Genomic DNA, 9,623 nt, shown 5'->3' on the forward strand with positions numbered 1-9,623 from the left:
TTGCGTGTGTGGACGTATGTATATACATGTGTATGGGGGTGGGTTGGGCCATTTCTTTCGTCTGTTTCCTTGCGCCACCTCGCAAACGCGGGAGACAGCGACAAAGCAAAAAAAAAAAAAAAAAAAAAAAAAAATATATATATATATATATATATATATATATATATATATATATATATATATATATATATATATATATATATATATATATATATATATATATATATACGTATATATACGTATATAAGACACTTTACTTCCTCCAGTTTTGCTCCATTCAAACTTACCTCCCAGTTGACTTGACCCTCAACCCTACTGTACATAATAACCTTGCTCTTATTCACATTTACTCTTAACTTTCTTCCTTCACACACTTTACCAAACTCAGTCACCAGCTTCTGCAGTTTCTCACATGAATCAGCCACCAGCGCCGTATCATCAGCGAACAACAACTGACTCACTTCCCAAGCTCCCTCATCCTCAACAGACTTCATACTTGCCCCTCTCTCCAAAACTCTTGCATTCACCTCCCTAACAACCCCATCCATAAACAATCATAATGGAGTTGCACGGACTGTGATCCTTGCTGTGGTTACAAGAATGTTCTTCCGTCCACCAGTGATGCTACTACGTTTGTGAATCAAGAACCATTGCAACACAAACCTCGCCAGGTGGTAGAGTGTCCCGCAGTGTATCGAGACAGACTTCCCCAGAACTCTTTTAAAGGGGAAGTAAATGCTTATAGTTGTGTTACTGGAGTGATAGTTTTCATACATGGTGCTTTGACAAGAAAATAGTGAAATTGGAAAAAATGTAGCTTAGACATTGAAGCTTATTGATACAGTGGTTAAATTGATGATCGCTCAAAATCTTTTTCACTTCATCCTTCCACCTCTAATTTGGGCTCCCACTTCTTCCCTCCACCTCTGACACATATCCTCTTTGTCAACCTTTCCTCACTCATTCTCTCCATGCGTCCAAACAATTTCAACACACACTATTTTGCTCTCTCAACCACACTCTTTTTATTACCACACATCTCTCTTACCCTTTCATTACTTACTCGATCAAACCACCTCACACCACATATTGTCCTCAAACATTTAATTTCCAACATTTCCAACACATCCACTCTCTTCTGCACAATCCTATCTATAGCCCATGCTTCGCACCTATATAACATTGTTGGAACCACTACTCCTTCAGACATGCCCATTTCTCGCCTTCCACACATTCTTTAACGCTCCCAGAACCTTCGCCCCCACCCCCACCCTGTGACTCACTTCCGCTTCCATGGTTCCATCCGCTGCTAGGTCCACTTCACTTTCTCCAATATATATATATATATATATATATATATATATATATATATATATATATATATATATATATATATATATATATATATATATATATATATTCCTTAAGTCCACGGGGAAAATGAAAAACGTTAAGTTCCCAAGTGCACTTTCGTGTAATAATCACATCATCAGGGGAGACACAAGAGAGAAATATAACAGTCAGTTGATATACAACGAAGAGACGTAGCTATGACGCCATTTGGTAAACATGTGATTGTCTTGGACGATTGCATGTTTACCAAATAATCACATCATCAGGGGAAATACAAGAAAGAAATATAAGTCAGCTGATATACAACGTAATTGTCCAAGACAGACAACGAGCGTATCATAAACTTATTATGTGGACAAGAAGGGTAATTGTTCACAAATTTTATTAACAATAAAGCTATCCAATATACATAGACCTTCACTAATATTAAGGTTATAATTCTTTGTATATTTAATATTAGAAGTTTCAATGATATTTCTCGTGGTACTGGAGTTAGTTAATAACTGAGATGGCATTACTCCAGTCAATACAATGATCATAGTTTTTAACGTGATTAAACAAGGCATTTGATTCTTATCCCGTTCTTATACTATATTTACGTTGCTTAAGTCTAACAGAAAGATCATTACCAGTCTGCCCAACTTATAACTAAACACAATCTCTACATGGCACTTTATAGATGCACACAGGAGAATTTTTTGGTGAGTTCCTGATTAAGATGTTCTTTATAGTATAATTGTTGCTGAAGGCAACATTCGCATTAAAGGATTTAAGCAACATGGGAAGTAAAGTACAATTATTATTAGAATGAGAACTAAAATATTCTTGGTGTCAGTGGGAGCTTTGGGCTCAACTTTATAAAATGATTTCTTTGAGAACTTAAGAGATTTATCAATGGAAGATCTAGGGTACTTTAGAATATATCCTCTCAAACTCTTGTCAAATTCTAGTATCCTGAACAATGTAGATTTAGTTTACAAGTTTAACAATATCAATCGTCCCTCTACATGGCCACTATCTCCCCATGCAAAAATACATTCTACATCTTGTGGTAATATGTGAAATTGTAAACTGTTACGGCTTTATAATTGAAATCCCTCAGCGCTGGTTTACGTTACGGTCCCTGTCAATCCTGTCCCAGCTCAGACCGCTCCTTCAGAGATAGTTTGTAGCTATTCTTCCCTGCGTTATCACTAGCCTCGCTTTGTTTTGAGGGTTTGTTGAAAGTTATTGTTTATCAATATTTTTTCTATAAGGTTGTTTTGTGCAAAATAGATATTTCATTAACGAGTGTCCGCAGGAGAACTCCGCCTGGCCTTTGTGAGGCCAGCTCCGCCCTGAAACCTTTTTTTTTTTTTTTTGGTATAAAGCAATTACATGATTTTTTTTGTAGATATTTTTTTTTCTCATTATCTGGGGTGGTTTGCCACCCCTGATATTGGGACTAGACCCCAATAGGATGGACCCAGGTAAGCCATCCACTTCCCCCCGTAGGGGGTAGTGGTGACGGACCTTCTATTAAGAATGAAAATGCGGATTTTGTTTTGGCTCATGCGACCGGAGCAGAAACCCTTGCCTCCCTCAATCCCTTCCTAATCAGGAAGGTCTTTGATGGATGGTCTGGGCGTGTTGAAACGGTAAGGAAACTGGCTAGTGGTGACTTGCTGATTAAAGTGAAATCGACGAATCAAGTGTCGGAATTGCTCAAGTTGACGAAGTTCCATATTCATGTTGTGGTCTCGACACCAGTTTCCATGAATTCATGCAAGGGACTCATCTACTGCACTGATGTCATGGATGTGTCAGAGGACGACATTGTGAAGGAACTGGCAAACGAGGACGTTATCGCTGCCAGGTTCATCACTAAATTATCAATGACGAACGACGTAGAACTCCCCGGATAAGTCTAACATTAGGAAAATCTTGTTTACCGGATACTATCTCGATTGGTATCATGCGATATCAAGTTCGTCCCTTCTTTTCGAATCCCCTACGTTGTGTTAATTGCCATAAATTTGCTCACCTTTAAAGTCTTGCACTCTTTCTGCCAAATGCGGGAGGTGTGTTGCGGAGGGTCATACAGCGGAGGATTGTACGACTAATGTGTGTTGACTGTAATGGCAGCCACCCAAGCTGGGGACCGGGCCTGTCCTTGGATCCAGTTTGAGAAAGAAGTGGGCACGGGTAAGACGTAAAACAACATCTCATATGGCGAGGCTAGGAGGAGGGTTAAGGAGTTTCATGAGACTCCTTAACCTAATGAATCCTACGCGTCGGCTCTGAAATGTAAGCCTAGTTTAGGCGAACAATCTCGACGCAGACTCCTCACACGCCGACCCAGCTCCATCTAACCCTTTACCTAATTCTCCAACCAAAGCCCACAACAAATCCTATACCAACACCATATCTTTTAAAGATAAGAAAGAGAACGAAACTGACGTCTCTTGAAACTTGACTAAACTTATGAAAACTACGTCGCACGTCATCGTTCCAGTACCTCCACCACCAAGGAGGTCTGTGGTTCACGGGTCCACTTCGTTGGAGGATATAGAATTGATGGAAGCCAGAAAATCCACTCCCAGGTACCGATCATGTTCTCCTGGGGACTCGCCTAACTCCCATCATCAACGGGCTAAGAAAACTGGTCGGTTAAATGACTCTTAAACTAACACGTTCAATATCATCCAGTGGAATTGTAGAGGCCTTAGACATAAGCAAGCACAGCTACAATTGTTGCTTGCACTGTATAGGCCAACCGTGATCTGTTTAAAAGAGACCCTTCTAAACGGCACAGTCGAAGATTGTTTCGTTTAAGATAGCTATCACTCGTATAGAAGAGACGAGAATCGTGGGGATGCTATCTATGTACACCAAAGTTTACCTCACACTGGAGTGACGTTAGATTCTATTCTAGACGCTATCGCATGTAGAGTAAAATTTAATAACACACACCTGGCCATTTTTTCAATATATTGCTCCGGTTCCAATGCACTTAATAATGATGAGTTAAATTTGCTTGTTAATGAATTACCTCACCGTAAAGTAGTTTTAGGAGACTTCAATGTTCATCGTTATCAGTGGGAAAGTATCCGGGTAGACGCCAGGGGGGAACAAATGGTTGATTTTATGATCAATGCCAGCCTCGCTCTTCTGAACGATGGTAGTGGAACTCGTGTAGATGACCGAACCTGGCAATTCTCAGCAACTGATTTATCCTCGTCATCGCCGGATATACTTAACGACATCACATGGTGTATTTATGACTCCTCCCTCCCTGGGAAGTGACCATTTCCTGATCTGTCTTCCTTATTCATGCGACATTATTACCAACCCGTCTCGTCTCTGCTCAAATTTAACCATAAGAAAGCAGACTGGATGTCATTCACAAGGCAAGCCGTCCTGGATGTATCCGGTGGTGACATTGATGCCAAAGTCCTCCAGGTTGCCTCCACCATACTGAGGGCTGCTCATAACACTCTATACCTAAGGTTTCTACAACTTCCACAAAACACAGAGTTCCTTAGTGGACACCAGATTGCCGAAATGCACTGCGTGAGCACAACAGACGATACAGGATTTTCGACAACGAGTCTTCAGATAATAACTTGATTGCATACAAACGTGCGAGGGCTCAGGCAAGACGAGCTATCCAACAAGCCGAACGAGACTCCTGGCGCGGCTTTTGTCTCTACCGTGAACAAGGACACACCAGTAAGTCAGGTCTGGTGTCCACAATCAATAACATCCAAAGAAAATACAAGCCGCCACTTCCTCCGCAAGTCCTCCACCAAGATTAGATCATCGACGACCCGGTGGACATGACCAACACACTCGCCAGGTGGACATGACCAACACACTCGCCAGGTGGACATGACCAACACACTCGCCAGGTGGACATGACCAACACACTCGCCAGGTGGACATAACCAACACACTCGACATGAGATTCTCAGAAACTTGCAGCTCGGCCAATTACGACCCGCGCTTCCTACACCACAAGCGCCAGGCCGAGATGCAGATACCAGCCTTTGCCACACAAGATACTTTGGATTATAACAAAATATTTACGATGAAAGAACAGCTTCTTGCCCTCAAATCCTGTAAAGGTTCGAGCCCGGGACCCAGCGGGATGATCCAGCAACCTTAGTCAGGCTAACCTAAGTTGTTAGCACTGTACAATGAGATTTGGACGTCTCAAACGTTTCCAAACTCATGGCACTTGGCGCACGTCATCCCCATCCCAAAAGGCTCGGACGCTACGAATATAACTTCGTTTCGATCTATAAGCTAACGGGCTGCATTTGTAAGGTCACGGAGAGAATGGTTACCAAGGTTTCTCTTTTTTTTGTTGAGAATGGAAGGGTTCATAAAATGATCAACAGTGTGCCTTCCGTCGTAACAAAGGCGAATTGGATCATCTAATACAACTAGAACATTCTATCCTAGAGTCATTTTAGTAAAGTGCGTTTTTGATTGCTATATTTCTAGATTTAGAAAAAGGTTTCGACATGACATGGCGAAACGGAATTTTATGCAAACTTTATGCTTTTGGTTTGAGGTTATTTACCCATATTCATTAGAAATGTTGTAAACAATAGAACTTTTGCTGTGAAACTTGCAGCACTCAATGACACTTCGGACACATTTGTCCAAGAGAATGGGATGCCGCAAGGCAGCGTTCTTAGCCCAACATTATTTAATATTATGATTAATGATATTCTGTCTCCAGGTTCTGTCCCGCGAGATCTTAAATACTCACTTTATGCTGATGATTGTGCAGGTATGGCACATCTTCGCCTAGTGCACAGTTTTCGGCTGAGCGGGTTCAAGCTACGCTGGAGTCCGTTCATCGTTGGGCGGCGGCACAGTGGAGATTTCGGTTCTCGCGCAACAAAAAGTATCGCGGTTATCTTCACCCGGAAAAGTGATATCCGTTTCGCTTTTAACGTTAGACAACAACCCGATCCCATTTCGAAATACAGTTAAATTCCTAGGCTTGAATTTTGATAAGACTTAATTGGGAAAAAAGCATGTTGACTAGTAACAAATTGCAGTAAAAGATGAAATATTCTTAAAAGCCTTTCGGGTTCCTTCTGTGGAGCCGACAGACAATCTTTATTAATTATTGATATCCCTAATTCGATTTAAATTAGACTATGACTCTCAGGTGTATACTTCGGCGAGCGAGTATACCCTGAGGAGGTTCGATGTGATACAGAGTAAATGTTTACGAATATGTCTTGGAGCCGTAACCTGTACCAGAGTTCCATGATTGGAAGTTGAGGCCCATGTACCTCCTCACCGACTAAGACGTGAGATCGTGTCGTGGCAAAGCGGTATTCTGATGGCCAGAAGGAACAATACAACTGCCTGTCGCCTCATTCTGGAATGTTCACAGCTCGTCAACAGAGGCGTCAGGTCCCTGGCCGTCAGAGTACACTTCCTCAGAGAGAACTCCGGTATTAAAGTGAATGAAATGGACTCGCTGATCAAGAATTCCTTGCGAGCTGGGAGGGTTCAAAAATTAACATAAAAACGAGCTGGCCACCAGCCAAAAAAGCACATACATCGGAGGGCGAGGTACACCAGCGTTTTCGTCTGGTCATCATTGATCACTTGTCGTATGTTCACTTCTACACTGATGGCTCCAAGATGGATGAATGTGTGGGTGCAAGTGTATGGTCGATGCAGCGTGTCCTCAGATACCGTTTGCCGAACCATACATCTGTATTTTGCGCTGAATTGTTTGCCATTGATCGAGCCATAGACTATATAATTAATTTAAATCACAGTAAAGGTATAAGTTTTCTGATTCTCTTTCTGCTCTTAAAGCAATAGGCTCTGAATATACGGAGTCGTGTGAATTACAGAGCAATATTATTAATAAACTAAATTCATGTGAAAAAGATATCATCTTGATCTGGGTGCTTGGTGGGTCATTGCAATATATACGGCAATGAGCTGGCAGACAGCTTGGCTAAGTCGACCTCAGAACTCGAGGAGATGGTTCCGATCCCTCGGGAGCTGCTGGGGTCCTGCCTTTCCTTGGGGAAGAGATCAATCCATCTTTTGTGGCAGAGTCAGTGGACCGACCTGACCATCAACAAGAAATACAAGCAAGAAGTGGTAGACTGGCCGACCTCGTACCGCAAGAACAGAAGAGAAGAGGTCGTGCTGGCCCACCTCAGAATGAATTGTACTTTCACCAGCCATCTACAACCATACATGAACAAAACCTTTCCACCAGTATGCCAACAGTGCCAACCAATCTCCATAACAGAACATTTACGATGCAATAGATTTCAACAACAACAGAAGGAAACTAATAAATCACTGCAACTAGAAAACCATTTCCTTTAATTAGTGTACTTGAGGATAACCCGAGTACTATTAACAATATGATGGTCTTCCTCAGAGAAACGGAAGTAAGCAAGATGACGTAAGGTGGTCGTGGGTTGTTCTCTGTGGCGGGGTTGGCTTCGGTGTGAGGCTCCTCCTACTTGGGCTGCTCGCCTGGTGGTGGGTGGACACAACCATTCACTAAGCGACCGACCTTGGTGGAAGATTGGTTCTTCCCCGGGGTAGCTACGCCATGGGACTGAGCCGACGGACTTCCGAACAAACTCTTGATTAAATGTACATGTCGTGGTGGAGGACTATCGTCTGTCCTCGCACTCTTGGGTAAGATGCAACCGTGGGTGCGGTGTCGACTGGGTGGTATTTGCCACCACGTCGGCTCTATACCCACAAAATCTTTCCTTTCCATCATTCATTTTTACTTTCTTTATCATTGACATATCAGTTACGCACACAAACAGACAGACAGACAGACACACACACACACACACACACACACACAAACATATATATATATATATATATATATATATATATATATATATATATATATATATATTATTATTATTTTTTTTTTTTTTTTTTTTGCTTTGTCGCTGTCTCCCGCGTTTGCGAGGTAGCGCAAGGAAACAGACGAAAGAAATGGCCCAACCCACCTCCATACACATGTATATACATACGTCCACACACGCAAATATACATACCTACACAGCTTTCCATGGTTTACCCCAGACGCTTCACATGCCCTGATTCAATCCACTGACAGCACGTCAACCCCGGTATACCACATCGCTCCAACTCACTCTATTCCTTGCCCTCCTTTCACCCTCCTGCATGTTCAGGCCCCGATCACACAAAATCTTTTTCACTCCATCTTTCCACCTCCAATTTGGTCTCCCTCTTCTCCTCGTTCCCTCCACCTCCGACACATATATCCTCTTGGTCAATCTTTCCTCACTCATTCTCTCCATGTGACCAAACCATTTCAAAACACCCTCTTCTGCTCTCTCAACCACGCTCTTTTTATTTCCACACATCTCTCTTACCCTTACGTTACTTACTCGATCAAACCACCTCACACCACACATTGTCCTCAAACATCTCATTTCCAGCACATCCATCCTCCTGCGCACAACTCTATCCATAGTCCACGCCTCGCAACCATACAACATTGTATTATTATTATTATATTTATTTATTATACTTTGTCGCTGTCTCCCGCGTTAGCGAGGTAACGCAAGCAAGCAGACGAAAGAATGGCCCAACCCACCCACATACACGTGTATATATGTACACGTCTACACATGCACATATACATACCTATACATCTCATCGTATACATATATATACACACACAGACATATACATATATACACATGCACATAATTCATGCTGTCTGCCCTTATTCATTCCCGTCGCCACCCCGCCACACTTGAAATGACAACCCATCCCCCCCCCCCGCATGTGCGCGAGGCAGCGCTAGGAAAAGACAACAAAGGCCACATTCGCTCACACTCAGTCTCTAGCTGTCATGTATAATGCACCGAAACCACAGCTCCCTTTCCACATCCAGGCCCCAAAGAACTTTCCATGGTTTACCCCAGACGCTTCACATGCCCTGCTTCAATCCACTGACAGCACGTCGACCCCGGTATATCACATCGTTCCAATCCACTCTCTTCCTTGCACGCCTTACACCCTCCTGCATGTTCAGGCCCCGATCACTCAAAATCTTTTTCACTCCATCTTTCCACCTCCAATTTGGTCTCCCACTTCTCCTCGTTCCCTCCACCTCTGACACATATATCCTCTTTGTCAATCTTTCCTCACCCATTCTCTCCATGTGACCAAACCATTTCAAAACACCCTCTTCTACTCTCTCAACCACACTCTTATTATTACCACACATCTCT

This window comes from Panulirus ornatus, chromosome 30 (genome assembly GCF_036320965.1).
Source record: "Panulirus ornatus isolate Po-2019 chromosome 30, ASM3632096v1, whole genome shotgun sequence".
Taxonomy (NCBI): Eukaryota; Metazoa; Arthropoda; class Malacostraca; order Decapoda; family Palinuridae; genus Panulirus; species Panulirus ornatus.